Below are 23,106 nucleotides of genomic sequence, written 5' to 3' on the forward strand. Positions count from 1 at the left end.
TCATCCTGACACCCCTCGACCTAACTTTTCTTGTTCGGCCCACTCAGCTCTTTGCCCCCTCCCCCCTTCTCTCTGTCTGTCTGTCTGTCTGTCTGTCTGTCTGTCTGTCTCTCTCTCTCTCTCTCTCTCTCTCTCTCTCTCTCTCTCTCTCTCTCTCTCTTCATCTCCCCTTCTCCTCTTTCTAACACATCTCCTTACTCTAACGAACCTACTTTCTCCCTCTCACTCTTCTTACACTCATCTTTTCCACTTTTTCCCCCCTTCTCACTCTTCCTCCTCCTTATCGCTACCTCGGACGCCTCTCTCACTCTAAATTTTCAACTTCCAGTTCACCCAGCTCTACCCTACTCTCCTTCCTCCTCCTTAGTCTTCCTCATCCATTTTTCCTCTTCATATCTCATTTCCTTTCCCTTTTCTCCATTCCTTTCCTCTTCCGTTACTCTCCCGTCTTTATAACATACATTCACTCAAATTTCTTTTGCCTCAACCTACTCTCCCCCTTTCCCTCCTCTCTCTCTCTCTCTCCCCTCCAGCTCACATTTCCCTCACAGATCTTTCTCCCCTTCTTTTCCATCCTCTCTCTACTACTCCCATTCTCCTGATTCTAAGATCCCCCTAAATCTAGCCTTTCTTATTCCTATCTAGTCTTCCTCTATCTCCATCCTCTTCCTCTCTGCTTACCTTTCTCTAAGATCCCATCTCTCCTCTCTCTGCTTCCCTTCTCCCCTCCCTTCTCCTCTTTCTGATATCTCTTATACTTTCCACCCCACTCATTCCTGTCTCCTCTACCCCTTATCTGTCTAACTCGTCCCTTCTTTCCTTCTCTGTTTCCCATCCCTAACCTTCATTCTCGCCTCCCTTTTCGCTGTAAGTTTCTTGTTCCACTCCTCTCAGTTCTCAGTCCTTCCCCCTCCCCGTTTCTTTCTCTCTTCCATCACATCTTTCTCAGGCTCTTCTTTCTCCTCTCGCCTCTCCCTGAACTCTACACCCTTTCTATTGTATCTTACGCCCCCTTGCTCTAAATTTTCTCACTCCAAGCCACTTGGTCTCTCCCTTTACTCGCCTATCTACTCACCCCTAGCAGACTTACCTCTTCCCTTTCCGTTTTCGGTCGTCACCTCTTCCACTTCCACTTCCACTTTTTCTTAAATCCAATTGCTTTTTTTTTTTTTTTTTTTTTTTTTTAATATCCACTAAGCCTTACCCCTCCCTCTCCCTTCCCTCCACTGCTCTCTCATATAAACTTACCTTTCCTCTTTGGTGTTCCCTCTCAATTTTCCCCTTCCCCATCTCCTCTTTCTGACACCCCCCCTCACTCTTATGTTCATTGTTTCTGTCCCTTCACCTCTCCTCTTTCTTCTCCCTTCCCTCAACATTCTCTGAACCTCGCATTTTTTCCCTCCCTCCCCTCTCCCGTTCCTGCTTCTTCTCTTTCCCTTCTTTTTGGGACCCTCTCCCCTTTACTTTTCCTGTTCCAACCTACTCATTCCCTCTCTTTTTTTCCTCCCTTCCTTCATGCTTTCCTCAGGCCTCTTCTTTCCCCCTCCTTTTCCATTCCTCTCCCTTTCCTTTCCCTTCCTCTCTTTCTGACACAAACTCATTCGAACTTCTCTTGTTCCAACCTGTGCTTCTCTCTCCCTCATTTTCCTTACCACCTACGTCTCTCAGAGTTCTTTTTCTCACTTCTTATTCCTATTTCCCCTCTTCCCCTCTTTGTTTCTTCTCTTGTTACAGTCCACTCAGATTCTCTCTCTCTCTCTCTCTCTGACTCACTCTTCAACCTCTCTTCCTTAAATCACATCCCATTCTCATATACACCATTCAGTCTCCCTGTAGAAAGAAAAATAAACAATAGGAAGAACACTCAGATAAAACTGTTTTAAGTAAATTTTGACTAGTGATCATAATCGAGGTATGTAAAAATTTCAAATAATATGAAACATGGGAAAGATTAGGTGTATTCTTCTCAGCCAACAGGTAAAATTATACTAAAGGCAATGGCTATGAAAGTATTAGAACACAATACCGGCGATTTCTGTTGTTGTTGTTGAGTTGAAAGCATATGGAATTACAATAAATGACTTTCATTGTGCTAGACTGTGAAAAAGAACTGGCATTAATTTTCCACTTGGAAAAATATGTAACTTCGAAATCCCACCTTAGAGAGTTGACTGTAGAATAACACATTGCATACATATTGTGTTTTTCTTCAATACAGGTCAAGAATGATATAACCAAAGGCAACATCAATATACAGATCATGTAATGCTGGTTGATGTTACATCGTTTTACAAACAAAGACTAGCCCTGACGAGTAACCTACAGGTTGTGGTGCTGCGCACCCAGATTGGAGATGATGCGGCGTCCACCCAGGATCCAACATCCCTATATTTCCCTCCTCCTCACCATGAGAAAGGCACTGGTCCGACACTGGTGAAACGCTGTCTGTCACAAGGGGGCGTTGGATCTTTACTTGGTGTCTGTAATGTACTGTACCTGAAAGACAGCCTCTCAGAAGCAGCTGCTTACCTGTGATCGATGGGTCTGATCAGCCTGATAAGCAGGGTTAAACGACAACAACTAACCAAGAACGTGAAGCATATATTTTACAATATACCTGTTACGAATTAATTCGCGACATTGTGTTAGTATTATATTGGGAACGCCTGAAGAATATTGAAATGCGTAAACTTTTGCTCAGTCCGTTAACTGCTCGCTTTTGCACACAGATTGTAATGAGTTTTCATAACCCTTCTCATTGGTTTCATTAGTGACTGTCTTTCTGAACAGACAGTGCGTTTCACTGAGAGAAACTTTTTGTGTAATTGTCGTTCCCATGCATTCCTTTTCCGACCGTTAACTTGAGCCACGCTCATCTCTCGTGCTTTGTGCCCCAGCTTGCTTACATGAGTCAGTCAGCTTTGGACCGCCTCGAGAGTATGATCGTTTGTGCCCAGAGTACAGAGCAGCATCTCCGTTGTACAGCGATTTCCTGGATCTCCACGTAGACGGTGATCAGCAAAGTGAGCTGAGCAGTGAATAGCAGTGCCTGGTGTGCAACAGACAGATGCCCAGTCCTTCGTAGCTTCAGCTCCATTCCCTCAATTGATCAGTAGTTTTGTTCGTTTTCTTAGTCTTTGTCACGAGTCGGCTCGTGACATCATTTGGTGGGAAACCGCTACCTCTAGTGGAATCCCAGTGTTTATCGTTCAGTTTAATCGCTACGTATTTACCTGGTCGGGAGTGTTTTCAGAACAATTTTTCACTGTCATAAATGATCGTCTTTGTGCGAGACATTAGCACTTCCGCTGAGCGATTTATTATGGGCGTGTTTCGCTCATTCTAGCCGTTAGTAATGCGGTTGGATGCTCGCCTCTTTCCCACGATTTGAAGTCAGTCAAGGTTTGTACGCCACGAAAGCAGGTTGGCCCCAGAGCGTAGCAGTGCCGCCGTTGTCCAGTTCCTGAATTTCCACCTACAGTAGTGTGATTGGCGAGAGACTTAGCGAGTGCAGTGTCCTTCCTCAACGACGCCCAGTCATCCGCTTAGTCCACTCTTTGACCAGTATTTATTTTCGTTTTTTTCCTAGGTTTAAGAGTTAGCTTTCAAGTGAGCGAGTGAGTGCGATCTCTTTACTTTGAATTCATTTTGAAATGTAACGTAAATTTATTTCTTTGTAATCAATAAATTTAACAGTTCTTTTTCTCGAGCTTAATGTAATGTAAACTCGTGTTTTATTTTCCATATTAAGCTTATTTCACTTATAGCTCCTAGCTTGCATAAACGCTTTGCTATTCATAACTGGTATTTAGGCCAGTCCTTTCGTATTAAGCTTAAAATCCGTTGTGCCATCTAGGAGTTAATGCATCAGCAAGAATCTGTTATCATTAATAGCATTAGTTATTGATTGTCAGGGGTGAAGTCACTTTCTCCAGAGGCTAACAGTACTAACAAACAGCAATTGTGAGGAATTAGTCTCCGCTGTGTACTGTTGAGAAAGTTTATAAATTCTTGTTCTTAGAGAATCGGCAAAGCAAGCCAGCATAAAGTAATCATTGCTTGATTTTTAGCAAGACAATTCATTGTCCCTGCTCTCAGTATTATTAATAATTATCCTTTAATAATATATATATTGAATAAATATCCTTTAATATTATACATACTTTAAAAACCCTGTGACAATTGGCGACCTCATTCCAGGATATTAACTCCTAGCTCTAAAGCTATTCACGAGATAATACTCACTCGTTCATATTTGGGTATTTATCATTAAAGTCTATAGGCACTACCTTACTGGTGATTATTGATTCATTCTTATTAATTTACATAATAGTTTTCACAGTCAGTTGTTTGTTTAATTTTCTTTCTTTACCAGTTTAAGTAGATAAAACTGGTCACCACTAACCTGTGCCTATATTCTTTATTCTCGATTAATGACATCTTTCTCTGAAAAAATCGCAGTCAGTTCTGAGTCACTAGTTATTTAGATTGAGCTAGCATCATGGCAGCCAACGTCTATGTACAGGAAGCAAAAGATATGGGCCTTACTGACCCAGAAAAAATCCAAAGCTACGTCCTCTCACGGTTTAATTACGAGCAAGAACGTGAGAAAGATGCTCGTGAAGAGCGTAGAATCCAACACGAACATGAGCGAGAACAGCACGAACACGAACAAAAACAACGCGAACTCAAGTTAGAACATGAACGAGAACAGCGTGAGGAACGAGAGAGAGAATGTCAACACGAGTTAGAACAACGCGAGAGAGAACGTCAACACGAGTTAGAACAACGTGAGAGAGAACGTGAATACGAGCGTGAACAGCGAGAACATGAACGTGCCGAGCGAGAAGCACGCAAAAAACATGAATTTGAAATGCTGAAGCTCAAGCGAGATTCCTTGGCTTCAGACACATCTGGTGCAGCTGGCCCAAACTCCACGAGCGTTCTCCCTGCACATGTTATGGCGACCCCACACATTAAGCTTCCCCCATACAAAGATGGCGAGCGAATCGAGCCATACATAGCTCGTTTTGAAGACATGGCTCAACTTTACCAGCTGGATGATGCAGCTAAGCGACTGCAGTTTCTTAGCCTGTTTGAGGGCCCTGCCCTCGATATTCTCCACAGAATTTGTGGAGACAGTCTCACGTATGAGATGATGAAGGCCACACTCGTCAAAGCGTATGGTCTCACAGTTGATGACGCCAAGAGTCAGTTCATGAGGGCGCGTTTACAGGATAAAGAGACTGCCGTTCAGTTTCTTGACCGGCTTACTGCTTACTTAGATGAGTGGATGGAGAAAGATGAAACTCCTTCCATGCGTGAGGGGATAATTGACCTTATGCTGCACATGCAGCTAGAAAAGTCGTGGCCTACTGAACTTATGGCTCAGCTTAAGATCTGCCAGGTAAGAGATGCCAGCCAAATGGTGAAGAAGGCTGACACATTCTTTACTGCATACGGGTATCAAACTCGTAAGCAGCATACCTGGAACAGGAAAGCTGATAAATCTGGCAAACCATCTCAGACTGAACCCCAGCAACAAGGCCATTCTCAGAATAATGGCCAAGGTCCAAAACCGCAGAGGAAGGACCAGGGGCAAAACACTCAGAAACCTGAGTGAAAGAGGTACAATAGGTACCCTAACCAGCAGCAGTATCAGCCACGCAACCGACCATCGGGACTGTCCTTTTCACCACCAGCTCAAGTGAATAGGAGGCAGAAGGCGAACGCAGCCTTCATTCCTCAGCAGCAGCACGGTGGTCACGTCCCTACCAGTACGGGTACTCCCCCACAGTTCATTAGTCCCACAGTGACAGTGGACCCCTCTCCACAGATGGTCAATGCTCCATCTCCCCAGGCAGTGAGTATGACCCCTCAAGTTTCTAGTTCACAGGGCACCATGTTTGCCGCATCATTTATTCAGCAGCCTAATCAGTGGCTGGCTGCTTCCTCCACAGGCCCTCCCACAGGTGACAGTGCCTTCCTTGTCCAGCCAGGGTTTGTGGGAGACATTCCTGTGAAGGTCCTGAGAGTCAACGGGTCCTCAGGTTGCTCTGTCAAGGAGAGTTTAGTTCGGCCTGAGCAGTACACAGGTCGACAGATCCAAGCTAACCTTATTGATGGATCAGTGAGATTGTTCCCTGAGGCATGTATCCAGGTGGCATCTCCATTTTACACTGGTACGACAGTCGCAGTTGTCATACTAGAACCTTTATTTGACCTGATCATAGGCAATACTCCCGGTGCCAAGGATAGTTGCACTGAAGATGACGCTACTCAGACTTCAGCTACAGTAACACGAGCCATGGCAGAGGCTCCGGACTGTGTCACCCCTGTGACCATTGAATCGCCGCAAGATCTGATGTGTAGCCAAGTTGTTGTTCAAGAACAACATTCTGACCCGACACTTGCTGTCATGCGGAAGAAACAAAAGGGTAGAGTGATAAAGTATTCACGGGGAGGTCGAGCCAAGTTCCTTCATAAACAAGTGTGGCTCTACCATGAGTCACGAACACCCGAGGGTGAGGTTCAACTACAGTTTGTCGTTCCCACCAACTACCGCCTAGCAGTGTTAGAATGGGGTCATTGTTCAGCCTCAGGAGGTCACATGGGCAAAAGGAAGACCCAGGGCCGTATCCGAGCTGACTTTTTCTGGCCAGGGATGGGATGAGAAATAGATAGCTTTGTGCATTCCTGCAGTGTGTGTCCATGTAACACCAATCAGGGACATGTCCTTCCTGTGCCATTTGAACCCACACCCATAATCTCTGAAGCAGTTGAGAGAGAGGGCAGTGGTGATGTCTCGCCTACTAACTCATAACTAATACGGGCAACTGTTGTATGCTGGGTTCCGTAAGATAGGCATTCTCAGAGATTTGAGTAATCCAAGGACCAGCCAGGTTCCCAGTTAAAAATGTAGACCTGATGTCTCACCTGTTGGCCCCACAGGACACAGTATGTCCAGGACCTGTACATATATGTATACCATAAATTAAGGGGGAAGTTTGAGAACCCGGCAGAGACAGTCCGAGGCTGTGTATGAATTACCTTGTGGAACGTCTCGAGCTGTGGGCCTCTCTGAGGATTCCTGGAGGATGCACAATATCCACACGAGTGTTCACACCCATGGTGGGTGTTAAAACGTGACCTGCCCGAGATTGCGTAGCGATTCTCAGCTTCCTGTTATTAGTCTTAAGTGTAGAGTTAGGTTAACCAGTAAACTGCCCGTTCTAAGAGTTTTGAGCAATTCAAGAACTGGTACGTTTCCTGGTTAATAATGTTAGGTTAACTAGTAAACTGCCCATTCTAAGAGATTTGAGCAATTCAAGAACTGGCACGTTTCCTAGTTAAAAAGCGTTAACCAGTATACTATAAGGGTTCTAGGAAATTTGTGAATTCAAGAATTACGTTTCCTGGTTAATAATGACATAAGTACTGATTGCTAGGCAGAGAGAGAGAAATGACACTTTGATGCTCCACTTTAATTCCTTTCGCAGGTGCAGCTGGTGGGTGCAGCATTGCCGTGCAGATCAGCTGGTCGTCCCTGTCGCATGCTGCCACCCCTTCTCTTCTGCCTCGTCGTCATTATTTACTATAAATTTGTATTACATGATTTTACACATAGGCACAGTTACACCACAACTGTCACACCTACACCATGTATTACATACATCACGCTACAAACAATTAGTTGTTAATGTAAATGTAGCGAACTTTTTGCTCAGTTTGACCTGAGTACAGGATTTTTCACTGTTGTCACGGAGTTTTTCCCTCAAGCTTGCTTCTGTTAATGTAAATACGATGTTTTTTCGCTCACTGGCGACTGTGACTTTCTCCTGTAGCAGGATAGCACACACACACACCACAGTGTGAATCTTGTGTGATTGAGTAGGATTTATATGTATGTATATTGACATTTTTTTCCTGAGAAAAAATTTCAACTTTTGATGGGGCGTAATATCACGAGTCGGCTCGTGACATCATTTGGTGGGAAACCATGAACTCTAGTGGAATCCCAGTGTTTATCGTTCAGTTTAATCGCTACGTATTTACCCAGTCAGGAGTGTTTTCAGAACAATTTTTCACTGTCATAAATGATCGTCTCTGTGCGAGACAGTAGCACTTCCGCTGAGCGATTTATTATGGGCGTGTTTCGCTCATTCTAGCGGTTAGTAATGCGGTTGGACGCTTGCCTCTTTCCCACGATTTGAAGTCAGTCAAGGTTTGTACGCCACGAAAGCAGGTTGGGCCCAGAGCGTAGCAGTGCCACCATTGTCCAGTTCCTGAATTTCCACCTACAGTAGTGTGATTGGCAAGAGACTTAGCGAGTGCAGTGTCCTTCCTCAGCGACGCCCAGTCATCCGCTTAGTCCACTCTTTGACTAGTATTTCTTTTCGTTTTTTTCCTAGGTTTAAGAGTTAGCTTTCGAGTGAGCGAGTGAGTGCGATCTCCTTACTTTGAATTCATTTTGAAATGTAACGTAAATTTATTTCTTTGTAATCAATAAATTTGACAGTTCTTTTTCTCCCGCTTAATGTAATGTAAACTTGTGTTCTATTTTCCATATTTAGCTTATTTCACTTATAGCTCCTAGCTTGCATAAACGCTTTGCTATTCATAACTGGTATTTAGGCCAGTCCTTTTGTAATAAGCTTAAAATCCGTTGTGCCATCTAGGAGTTAATGCATCAGCAAGAATCTGTTATCATTAATAGTATTAGTTATTGATTGTCAGGGGTGAAGTCACTTTCTCCAGAGGCTAACAGTACTAACAAACAGCAATTGTGAGGAATTAGTCTCTGCTGTGTACTGCTGAGAAAGTTTATAAATTGTCATTCTTAGAGAATCGGCGAAGCAAGCCAGCATAAAGTAATCATTGCTTGATTTTTAGCAAGACAATTCATTGTCCCTGCTCTCATTATTATTAATAATTATCCTTTAATAATATATATATTGAATAAATATCCTTTAATATCATACATACCTTAAAAACCCCGTGACAGCCTTAACTCTGATTAGCTTTTGAATGAATGAATGAGTGTATTTTGTTTGTTATTTGAATTCATTAGTCCCCCTGTGACAGTGAATTCCCCTTTTGAATTCATTTTGAGATTCATGTAACGTAAATTCTTTTCATTGTAATTAATAAATTTACAGTTCCTTTCCTGAGCTTAATGTAATATAGAATCTTGTTTCATTTCTCCACATTGAGCTTACCTTACTGTGCTTATCTCAGTTTGCACAAATTTCTATAATAACTGGTATTTAAGCCAGTTCTTCTATATTTAATCTTAAATCCGTTGTGCCAGCCACGAGTTAAGCACCAGCAAGGACATGTCCATTATTAGTATTAGTTATTGATTGTCAGGGGTTATAGATCACACTTTCTCAGAGGCTAACGGTACTAATGATACAGCATTCGTGAGCAGAGAGTCTCTGTTGCGCACTGTTGAGAAGGTTTATAAAATTCTCATCTTTAGAGAATTGGCGAAGTAAGGCACATAAAGTAAAACTCACTACTTGACTGATTTCACAAGTCAATTCTTTTTGTTACCTTCGATTAATGTCAGCTTAAATTCTTAAATGTACATCCCCCCATGACAATTCCCTTCCTATGTTATCTCTGTGACAGTTTTTCGGTACTTCACGGTGGTCCTTTTCTCGCATTTTCCTGTCGGCTTTGGACTGGAAAGTGATGAGTAGGTTGGCCCTGCTCTGTTTTCCTACTCTTATTTGATCCTTATAGAACAGATGCCATAGTCATAGCCTAACCTATAGCAATGGACCTCAAAGGGACCAATAGGTTACAAGGTTAGCTTTCTTTGTCTATCTGTCTATCTATTGCCAGACGCCATAATCCCGTATGGGGTGGCCATTTGACTCTGAGTTATTTGTTTTACAGGGAGGGGCACTAACCCTCCACCAACCTACTTGACATGTAGGGAGCACGTATGGTTTGGTTATATGGTTACCACCCAGCGTTGTAAGTGGTTTCTTGGCTTACAGGAAACCACTTGGCTTGTCACTCAATGTAAAGCCACCTGTAACGGAAAGAAAAGCAATAAGTAGTGACAGGAAAGATGGGAGACATAGGAAGAGAGGAGGGCAGGCACAGAAAAAGAATGATAAAGGCTAAGGAAGAAGTAGGCAGCACTACATCAAGTGAGTGGATGCACCTCAAAGGGACCAATAAGTTACAAGGTTAGCTTTCTTTGTGCTCCTGTATAATACTCTCCCTTCTCTCCCTCACCCTTCCCCTCCATCCGCCTTCATTCTCACCCCGTTCATGCCACTTCTCTTCTTCTGTCTCTCCTCACCACCCTCTCAAACGTGACTCACCATTTTTCATTCTTTTTCATGCTGGGTCAGTATAGCAAAGATTTTAAAAATTAAGTAGCCATTTATCCCCAGTAACAAAGTTCTTTATATGATGCACATGTTAAAAAAGCCAGATAAAAACAAATTCTCTCTCTCTCTCTCTCTCTCTCTCTCTCTCTCTCTCTCTCTGCCATGAACGTGCTTGAATATTTTATCAGTCTACATCCAGGCTTCCAGTACATATTTACGCTAGGGAAATTCGAGCATTTCAAGGGTTACTCGAGAATATTTTCTGCCCAGTGACTATAAGGATTTCTCTCAGATGAACTAAGTCGTCTTGTAGTAGCATTAGTAAAATGATACGTCCATAGAAAGCGAATGAGTTAAAACATAACTTGAGAAGTTGAAATTAGAAAATGCTCTGAGAACGGATACCTTCCCCATCGCCAATAAGTTTTATGATTTGCTGTCGTAATTCACATTTTTTCATTAGACGAATACTTTCAAGTTCTCACATAGCCAGTTAATTCTACGGTCCTGGGCTGCCCTGTTACACGTCAGAGGACGCATATCTTTGCGAAGGCCAAAAAGATTTCTCGTTTCCTGCACCCGGATCCAGATTCACCTCAAAATTTATTCAACTCTTCCTTGACCTAGTGCTCACGTACCCACCAATTTTCACATAAATCAGATAAGTTTTATTATTATTATTATTATTATTATTTTTTTTTTTTAGATATACAGTATACTCGACAAAAAAAGACAAACAAGCAGATAGACACGAGTGAATGTATAACCTCTGCCAACGAAAAATATAACCTGTCTCTCTACTGTCTGACACCGCATTCCACGAGAGATGGAGCTTACAAACAATACCGGACGTAATGTATTCCCAGTATTTTCTCATGGTCGTGATTACTCTGGTGTTCTATTTAAAACTTACATCAGACGACTATATTTAGCTGAGATTGCGTATAAAAGCATAAGAGCCACTACTGGTACAATTAACTGTATCATGATTTAGGACAACTCTACTAGTCTACGTCAGCTAACGCCAGACTATTTTTCCTACCTGAGAGGAAGTCATAGGAGTCTGAGAGTATTGGTAATGACTCTTCCTACTACGATATCCCAGTCTTCACCTCACATAAATAAACCTATCATAAATTCATGGTTTACCTCTTCTTCCAACCATCGCACTCTCCCAGCTTGTTATTCTTCGTCAACCGTAACTCTTTCAGTATGGTCAAATGTTGATTTATTTTCACTGCCTCCAGACCGTCACATTCAGCCTGTGAGAGCTTTTTTTTTGTGTGTGTGAAAGAGGAAATGAATGCTGTAAACTTTAATTCAAAACTTTTCTCTAATGCAGGAACACAATTATGTATATATATATATATATATATATATATATATATATATATATATATATATATATATATATATATATATATATATATATATATATATATATATATATATATATATATATATATATATATATATATATATCTATATATATAGTGATTTTTTCATGTATAGACTGAGCCATGGAATCTCCAGAATCTGAACAGTCTCATGGTTGAGTCAACTCGAGTGGTAATTGTAAAAGTAGTAGTAGTAGTACTTGTTGTTACTGTTGTAGATGTTGCTGTTGTTATTTTAGATGTTATTGTTGTTGTTGTAAATGTTGTTGTTGTTGTTATTGCTGTTGTAGATGTTGTTGTTGTTGCAGTTGTTGTTGTTGTAGATGTTGTTGTTGTAGATGTTGTTGTTGTAGATGTTGTTGTTGTTGCTGTTGTTGTTGCAGCTCCAGTTTTATCTGAAATGTGAGTCCATTGGATTGCAGGCTGAAGGTGTCCTCCTCCCTCACCCCACAATTCTTCTTTTGGGGGGATAGGGAGGTGACAGAGGGACGTCTAATATTACCAATAAGTGTAGCCGCCCACCTATATTAGTGCCACCACGTGAAGGTGTACCTGTGCATCACCTAACTGAAGCACACTACGGCACTATTAAACCATACATTAAAACTCAACTTAAAATGAGTTATATCTTTCTTAAAGTGTTAATATTACCACCATTAATGCTCATTGTTGCGTCTTGCTTAGCACTTTATTGTAGCTAAGACCAGACGATTTTATTTATCTGCGAATTGGTACAGGAGCCTGGGAGTGTTAGTATGTCCGATGCATGACTGATGGACGGAGAGTGAGCATGACAAACAGAATGAGTAATGAGGTTTAATAAGGGATGATTTAAAGGGGAAGGGATTGTATAGCCCAGCAGTGGAGAGCACACGCACACACACTTATGCACAAACACACACCCACTCTTATTAACAAACACACACACACACAAACTCACCTAGCCGTACACAGACACGCATATTAACACACACACACACACGCACATCTTTCACAATAGCTGCTTATCTGCTTATAGCTATTAGTGGCTAGAATAATACAAGACAGTCGCCTACTTCAACGATATTAAATGATAAGAATAACATACTACTTTAAAATGCATACGAATATCACTCATGAATTTTGCTACCAACGTGTCGAGCGAAACTGCAAATAAATCCCCATCCTCTTTAAGTTTTTATTTATTTATCTATTTATTTTGGGGACAGCAGTTATGGTGAATGCTGAGCCGAATTGTTGTTGGCAGAGAATGGTTCGATACGTTTCTCATTTTTTATTTTAGTTACCACAAGGTAGGTGCTGGAGAGGGAAGCCTACGCGTGGCAGCACCGATGTAACCGGACAGTAGAGAAGCCTGGTCTTACAAACGTCCATCAACAGCCACTTCATTCCCTAGAGGTGCTGCAGGAGAGTAGCATTTTCAATCTGCAATCCACTGGGTTCACGTTCAGATGAACCTGGAGCTATAACAACAACAACAACAACAGCTCCTCCTCCTCCTCCTCCTCCTCCTACTACTACTACTACTACTATTACTATTTCTATTGCTACTACTATACTGCTTCTACTACTACTACTGTTGCTACTACAACCACCACCTCAACCACCACCACTGCCAGCATCAGATCTTTTTTTTTCTTTTTTTTTTCTCAGCCTGAGAGAGTTTTCAAAGTGGACTGGTTAGATATGTCCTTCATTTAGCCCAGCACTGCCACAAGTCACCAAAGTTAGCTATCACTAGCACATACTCCTGTCTCCGGCCTCACTCCCAGATGTCACCCCCCCACACCTATTTTCTCGCAATATTTCCCTCATATACCTATTTTGCCTTTTTGGTCCTAGTTCCCTCATGGACCTATTTTCCCACTTGGACCTATCTGACTCTATGAACCTATTTTCTGATGAATCTTTACTCAGGGAGATGATTTCTCCATCTGAATACTTTTTATTTTTTCCCACAATCTAAACCTATTCTTCCCATGGACTATTTCCCTTCACAGACCTATTTTTCCCCCTGAGCCCTTTTTTTTTTCAATGGATCTATTTTCGCCCTTAGACCTAGTTTAACCCAGTGACTCATTTTCTCCCCATGGGCAAACATCAAATCCACATATAAACTTATTTTTTCCAATGGACCTATTTCCTCCATGGCTCTATTTTTTTCTAGTGGGTATATATTTCTACTTGGACCCATTTCCCCGGGGATATATTCCCCATGGACCCACTTTCCTTCATGGACCTATTTCCACCATGGACTTATTCTCGCCATGGTCTTAATCCCCATGGGTCTACAGTACAGTACATTCTTAATACCCACCCCGCTACACATTCACCCACCTAACCCCCCAACCAAGCCCATCAACCCACCCACTAACCAATCCATCGTGCCCACTAATCCACCCACCCGTCCATCCAAAGGACGTTATGTGGTGGGCTTTATTAAGGGAGAAATACTGCTGAGAGAAGTGGGCGTCACCTCGACATTGCTCTGTTGGAAATCTGACGAATTGCTCTGGCTGGAAGTTGATGCATAACTTAACAGTGACCTGTAATTTCCCTGATTGCATTTGACACCTGTACAGACTAAACTATCTGTCTACCTATTTACTGTATATACCTAGGCTGCTTCATCCATAAAAAGAGAGGTAGCCGAGATAGGACGACACACTCCCAATTTACTCATCCACACAAATATATTAGACAGATTAAACTAAGTGTAAAAATTCTTCTCACTCCATTTGTAATTGCACTTGTGCAGACTATACTAACTGTAATAATTCTCACTCCAGGTACATTTGTCATCACCAGTGCAGACTGAACTACCTAACTGACTGTGATAATTCTTCTCACTCTAAAAGAAACCATTATACTCGTATGCTGGTTATGGCCTTTCATTTATTTAGAAGATGCATAAGTTTAGCTGAGGTTGAAGATGGTTGGTCCGAAACTGTTGTATTATGTCAAAAAAGCACAGTATTCTTTTAGAGCAACTAACTGTCTTGCGATATCAGGATGCAATCATTTATTCTCGGTTTATAAGCATGTGTGTACCATCTGATGGTCCATTGATGTAAGGCTCCTGCCAGAGTGAAATGCAGATGCTGTGAGCGTCAGCTGGATTTCCTAAGAAGCAATTGGAGGGTTTTCGGTCTTATAATGTCGTTAAGGGTGCGGGGCGGTCACATACTAATGATGGAGGGCTGGTTACACAAAATTAAATCCTACGAGACCTTTAATACATTTTTTATCACATTCTTGTTACTTTCGGATCGTTTTACTCAAGAAATGATTTATGTTTGGGGAATTAGCCAAGGCTATATCTATCTACTCCAGTTCAAAATTTTTCTCTAAGCTTAGCCTAATCTTCTGTAAATGTCTACAATTCATTCATATTAATTAGGCGGCAATTATCACACTTTCGCAGCAAATTTCTCGTATTTCAGTGCAAACATAAGTTAATGCTGTGAGTCTAAATCCTTCTCGTGGAACTTGTTCGTGTCTATCACCATACTCTAATGGTAATCTATTGTTGCTGCTCAGCATTCAATGGGTAGGATAAACACTGAAAATATACAGTATTTTCGACCCGGTCACTACACTCATACTTTAGGGCAAGCTCATATCTTATCAGTAAACACAAAGTATATTTTGTCCACATATCCCTACATTTCTTTCGCGTAAGTCGAATTCTGATATTAGCTTCTGCATGTTTCAGGCTGCTTACCTCTCTCTCTCTCTCTCTCTCTCTCTCTCTCTCTCACACACACACACACACACACACACACACACAGCATAATATCGTTTTCTTGGGATATTTTGTAACATCCTTTCCCCAGCGATCCATTAAACGCAGTGCATCTAAATACCCTCTCATATGATATGGATGTAAAAGATGTCCATTTTATAAAGATTTAAATGACCTATAAGAAAATATTATCCTCTATGAAACGATGAGTTCTCTCGCAGGTTATATAATAAAAAAATAGAGGGGCTGCAAAACTGTTAAATGAATAAGCTCAATGTGCTTAAAGGAATACTGAAGATTACTTTTATCGAAAGTGATGTCCTGCCAGTGCTGCATTGAGTCGCCTAGATGTAACAAGAATAAATTAAATGAAAAGGTTAATGTGTAATATCCTGATTAAATCACTAAAAGGTAGGTCTTACAATGTATTCTGTGGCTACAAGAACGAGGATCAGAATTCCCCATAACGTATCCACAAAAAAAGCTTCAGTAAATTGATTGTATTTTTATATGCAGTTCAGTCAGACACCTCGGCTGTAAAATGTGCAAAATATATTCAGATATACAAGAGTGTTAAATAACTTTTAAGTACGTGATTGTCGTACTAACTCTTACCACTAATAAAAACAAGTGAAGAATATAAAGTGAAAAAGTGTGTGTGTGTGTGTGTGTGTGTGTGTGTGTGTGTGTGTGTGTGTGTGTGTGTGTGTGTCCTGTGCTGTCTGGTAAAACTGTTCCTTCGCCTTTAAAGCATCGGTCATTAAACCTCGTTAATCTTTTTGTTTGTCTGTCATGTTAACGCTGTGCCCTTCTGCCAGGCACCGGAAAGTTAGCATAACTGTCTTTATTTTTATTTTTATTATTATTATCCATGGAAGCAATAGGAGCTTCAGAGTTAATACTGGTACCACCAACCCCACCTCAGCATCGGGACAGCTTCACTCTTATCTTACAGATAAAGCCAGACGACTTTATTCTGCTGAGTGAGTAATAACTGCTAGGGAGTGTCGGCAATTTAGTTCTTTCGCCCTGCACTAACATCACGCCGGATTTTTATTTATTCTTGCTACCTCCAAATCTTCTTAATGAAACTGGGAGACCTATTGTGTTGAAGGGGTTAATGAAGACTCTGCTGAATATCTGAACTCCAAAGCAACTCTCCTGGGCAAAGTGAAGGCATTTCAGGAATGCAAGAGAAAAACCGAAGGTCGACTTCAGGCTGAACGGATTAAGGCAGTAAGTGTGATGGCGCTTTTACATTTTCTGAGATGAATATTTATACCAGAAGAGAGACGTCTGGCTGTGAAGAGGCTATATTCTTCACTTACTGACGTTTCTTCTAAGCTAGGTCTCTCCATCCGTCTGTTTATAAATGTATGAATGTATACATCCGTCTGTTTATTCACCTACGAGTATATCTCACTGACGACTCTTCAACGTACCCTCTTCACATATATCTTTCTGCTCTTTCAGTCTCACTTCTTCCCTTAATATCTACCTATATATATATATATATATATATATATATATATATATATATAGATATATATATATATATATATATATATATATATATATAGATAGATAGATAGATAAATTTTTGTATCCGACTCTGGGCATAGGCTTTACAGTCCGTATCCTGAAGTCCAGCAGTTTTCCTACATACTGCGCACCTCTACATGCAACCACCTTGGCTCTAACACCCACAGTCCATACTGAATATATGTTAGGGCTGTCTCATACAAGACTGGTGTGACAGTGTTATCGGGGTTATTTTTACATGTCAGCGGGTCTGCTGGTAGATCATTGAAGTCTGTTTTAACGAAATTCAAATCCTTAAACTGTTCCCTGCCCTCGTCGGAATTCTAACCCATGCCCTCCGGGAATGCAGGTCGCCTCCCTACCGATTCGGCCACTGCCTGCCCCACATTGCCCCATCAGGAGCACAGCGGTCCTGGGTTAGGCCGCGTTCTGTGAGAATAATACTTCAGCCACCCCTTGGATGCAAATCCTTACGAGTCATATCTTTACTCACTAGAGCAACAGTCGTCCATTTGGTTATATAAGTTTCCAGGGTCACAATAATCCATTTGGACTAACATTCTATATAGAGTCACCTGAAGGTAGCAATATAAACTAGTGGATGATGGACGCACCTGTCTATCACTCGCATTCATATATTGTTCTAATCTTCCATACGTATTTATGCAGGTCTCGTCTATCCACCCATCTCTAGAATGCCCCCAGTGTATTTAGTCATTGTATATCGCTCTGTTCTCTCAATCATTCCACTTCCATTTCCAGCTTTCTTAAGCCCCCCATACACGCACAGTTTTAACTGACAGGCCGACTGACGAAACCAGATTGAACCGGTTTCTTCAGGCTAGTTTGAGGGTGTATGGGGGTATTTTGAACTGAAGGGAGGCCGGAAAGGCGATCGGATGAACTGAAGCGCATGTCGAAAAACTGGCCGTCAGTTCTAGCGAACTGAAGGCCAGTTTGCGCGTGTATGGGGCGGCCTGCACTCTGCAGTCCGGGCGTCAGTTCCACACCAAGCACCAACCGTCGTGGTGTCCACATAGAAGGCGCACTGTCGCTGACGCAATGGCTGTGTCCCGAGAGGATAAAGTATTTTGGGGGGAATTCATAGATATTTACAGGGGATACCCATGCCTTTGGAAACTTAAGAGCAGTGAATATTCGGACAGAAACAAGAAAGCAACAGCCTATGATGTGCTGTTAAGTAAATTAAAAGAAAAAGATGAATCAGCCACAAAGGACACGGTGGCCAAGAAAATAAACAATTTGCGTAATGCTTCAGAAAAGAACATAAAAAAGTGATCAGTTCACTGCGATCAGGGGCTAGTGCAGATGATGTATACCAGCCTAGCCTCTGGTATTCTGAGCAGCTATTGTTCCTGCAGGACCAAGAAACACCAAGACAGACAGTGACAAATGTTAAGGTATGTGAATGCTGATTAGGCTATCAAATTCATCATTTATTATAATTTATTACAACATTTAACCTGTGTCTACTAACCTTCAAATACTCCTTTCCAAGTGTTTGCCATATTGCATGGCAAGTTTCAGGTATAACGCGTCCAAGTGCTTTTGCTGACACTGCTGTGGAATATTTCAAATCTTCGTACTACCTCCCAGTCGCAAGGTATCACAGTGTAGCTGTTAACCTCTCATGTGCAGATACGGACTTCCTCATGCAGGTATCTTGTTTAGTGATGAGAGGCTCAACGACAGACAGCAACTTGCAGTAGGTTTCCTGGTCCATCCGCAGGTAATTAAACCAGTCACCACTCTCAAAACGTAGTTCTGATAACAGTTTTGTGTGGGTAAAATTTCCTCTACATAGCAGACATTGTTTACACCATTTGCTTCGGAGCTTTTTTTTCATGCATGTCAGCACCCCAGCTAGGCTGAGAAGCACAGTCTCCAGATGTTGGGGAGGAAGAGATGTTGCCATGGTGCTGGCTGGGTGTCAACTGAGGTTAGACGGAAGGCAGAACTGAATAGTGTGTGGGCACACGCGGCGGCCTGCAGGCCCGGCAGTTCAGTCGGCCTGTCAGTTAAAACTGTGCGTGTATGGGGGGCTTACACACATACGAGTATTTTCTTGTACCCTCTTCTCCTGTGTAACGAAAACTGGATTTCTTCCACTTCCGACCGACATCAATTTTCTCCCTTTCACCCAGCTTTCTCACGCAAATAATATATACTTTTCTATCGTCTTCTCCCACGTAAAGAAACCTGGAGTGTTTTCCCTTACAGACGCCATTATCTCGCTCTCATACAGCTATCTCACTCACATATATATTCCCCTCTCTTCTCTCATGTAACTAAAGCTGGAGTGTTTCCCCTTGCAGACGTCGCCAGTTATCTCGCTCTCAAACGTTCTTGTCAGTCTGTCCTCCTGCCAATTGTCCTTCCAGGTGCGTATGACTGCACCATGTCTTAACCTAATAGTCCAGGCCCTTAGGGACTAAATTGTGCAGATTTGTCTACAAGCACCAAATTTGGCTCAGATGTAGACCAGAACATACTTATTTCATTTTTGGAGAGCGGCAAACCCAGCGCTCACTCGGGCCGCCATGTTGGCCAAATCCAAAATGGCTGCCAGCCGATACATGATTGTATCACAACTTCGTAACCAAAAGTCTTAGAATCATGAATGAACTCACTTTTAATAGGTTTTTGACCTCAAGGATTCCAAATTTGACCTCTGTTTTGACATTCTTGGTCATTATAACCCCCCAGTTCCGTGACATTCCCATCCATTATATCTGCTCTCACCTTGGACCCTCCAAGTCTCTGGCACTGCCACTCTTCCATGCCCTCACAGGATGTGACACGACATCACAGTTCATTGGATGTGGCAAAAAGACTGCCTGGGTATCTTGGCAAAGCACCCCAGGACTTACTGAAACACTGGTGGCCCTCACCCATGACCCCAAACTCTTAACCCTTGAGTCTTTGCACATGCAGAAGCTGGAACGATTTGTGGTAATCATGTACAGTAAGGGATGTGGTTTGGCCAATGTCAACGAAGCCAGGCACCGTCTTTTTACAAGTGGTACAAAAACGCTGGAGAACATACCACCCACTCAAGCAGCGCTGTTTGAGCACATAAAGAGGGCACTGCTTCAGGCAAGCTTTTATTGGAATCAAGCAACCTCAGTTTGCCAGGAAATCCCCGACTTCAGTGATTGGGGCTGGCAGAAAGATGACATTGGTATCTGGTTACCATACTGGACATCACTCGCAGATGCTAGTAAGGCATGTTCCATTCTCCTGCACTGTGGCTGTGAGAGATCTTGCACAGGAAACTGCAAATGCTGTAGGGCTGGAGTCCGCTGCACAGGGTTGTGCAAGTGTGAATGTGAATGTGTGAACAATGACGATACCTAGATTAGAATCAATTAGATCTTGCAGTAGTGATGTTTTCTTATAGTTCCTATGTGATTGGTGCTCAGCACCCTTGTAACACACTTGCGCGGTAGCATTCTCGCAAGTGCCCACATTTATGTTGTTCACATCAAAAGGCAAAGGCCTCCAAAATTGAAATCAGTCTGTTCTGGTCTACATCTGGCCCAAATTTAGTGCTTGGAGACAAATCTGCCATATAGGGCCTGGAGTATTTCGGGAGTTGAACATTAAATGATTTAAATAAAACTTTGTGTTTACTTGGCTTAGTTTTGATCTCATTTGACGTTTTATATGCCATTGGGGGGTTATAATGACCAAGAATGTCAAAACAGAGGTCAAATTTGGAATCCTTGAGGTCAAAAACCTATAAAAAGTGAGTTCAATCATGATTCTACGACTTTTGGTTACGAAGTTGTGATACAATCATATATCGGCTGGCAGCCATTTTGGATTTGGCCAACATGGCGGCCCGAGTGAGCGCTGGGCTTGGCGCTCTCCAAAAATGAAATAAGTATGTTGTGGTCTACATCTGAGCCAAATTTGGTACTTGTAGACAAATCTGAACAAAACCCTCCTCATAACTCCCTAAGGGCCTGGACTATAAGGGTTCTTGAAATAACCCCTCAGCCCTGGGACGTCCTCCTCATGGTATTATTCATGTTACTTGTAGACATTTTAATCATCGTTTGGGTGGCCTTTTGGGTGAACGAGTTTGTGTCTAATTTGATGACGTGTTTTCCCCTTAGTTCTTGCTATTTTCAGACAGTTGTGTCAAATTTAGGGAGAACTTCTGTTATGCTCTGTTTACTCCTACTTGACCTAAAATCGACATCTCTCTATCTTGAATACTGAACGCTGACAATAGACTAATTATAGAAAATGATGCTATTCACAATGAGGTGACACGGAAAGGACGCAGAGCTGTAGTATTGTCCTTTTCTGCCGCTGAATAACATGAAAAAAGCTGTTAAAAAAAAAAAAAAAAAAAAAAAAACACGAAAATCTGGGCCAAGTTAGAGTAAAAAAGGATATAATGAAGCAATTGACGCAGGCTCTATTTAACGCCTCCAGTTCGAAAAGTCTATCTTAAGCTGAATAAAATCGTCTGACTGTAGCAGGCATACATTAATAACCATGTTATCGGATTGGAGGGGTTAATGAAGGCTGTATCAGACCTCTCCATATTCTAACTTTTCTCCCAAGATGAGGAAAATCTTCAGGTGACAAAAAAATAAAGCTTAAAGAAATAACCATCACAATTGAGGGGATAATTCATTCTCCATTATATTAAAGCGTATTGTCAAGTGATCATGAAGGTTTGTGAATTTAACTCACGAGAAGATGTAATATTCGTGGAGAAAACGAAAAAAAATAATGAGACGATAGAATGCCCATCCTTTTTAAATTTTGAAATTCAGCCCTGCCTCAAGGTACTGTTTGGTGAAAGGAAGGCGTTGGTACTGTGGTTACTGTACAGCTGTGCGTTCCTTTTGTTGTTTGGGGATGCCTCACACCTCATGTATTAGGTGGAAATAGGATTAGGTTGATGATAATGATGATGGTAAAGTTGTTGATGATGATGGCAAAGTTGCTGTTGATAAATGATGATGATGGTAAAGTTGTTGATGATGATGGTAAAGTTGTTGATGATGATGGTAAAGTTGCTGTTGATAAATGATGATGATGGTAAACTTGTTGATGATGATGGCTGTCACCCCAAAGTGGGTGTCTCCAGATTCTTTAAACTAACTGTACAAATGACATACCAGAATGTACAAAGAAGGATACACAAACAACCTTTGTATTTGCAATTAAAAATTTAATTTCGAATATCAGATTTAAACCCCATTTAAACTTACACAATTCCCTAATGAAACACATTTAGCTATATACGAAAGCATACAGTATATATCGGTATATATACATAAACCCCTCCCTACAACAGGGACTTAGCAACACACACACACACACACACACACACACACACACACACACACACACACACACACACACACACACACACACACACACACACACACACACACACACACACACACACACACACACACACACACACACACACACACACACACACACACACACACACACACACACACACACACACACACACACACACACACACACACACACACACACACACACACACACACACACACACACACACACACACACACACACACACACACACACACACACACACACACACACACACACACACACACACACACACACACACACACACACACACACACACACACACACACACACACACACACACACACACACACACACACACACACACACACACACACACACACACACACACACACACACACACACACACACACACACACACACACACACACACACACACACACACACACACACACACACACACACACACACACACACACACACACACACACACACACACACACACACACACACACACACACACACACACACACACACACACACACACACACACACACACACACACACACACACACACACACACACACACACACACAAGACTAGAGGGAAACCAATTAGGATAACATACACCCAAATACCATACTTATTACTGTCCCACTTCAAAGCAACACCGCAGTCCCCCACATAATAACCCCCCTGGGACCTGAAACAGACTAACGGT

Source organism: Coenobita brevimanus, chromosome 2 (genome assembly GCF_032717465.1).
Source record: "Coenobita brevimanus isolate Jiangsu-jjx chromosome 2, ASM3271746v2, whole genome shotgun sequence".
NCBI classification, from domain to species: Eukaryota; Metazoa; Arthropoda; class Malacostraca; order Decapoda; family Coenobitidae; genus Coenobita; species Coenobita brevimanus.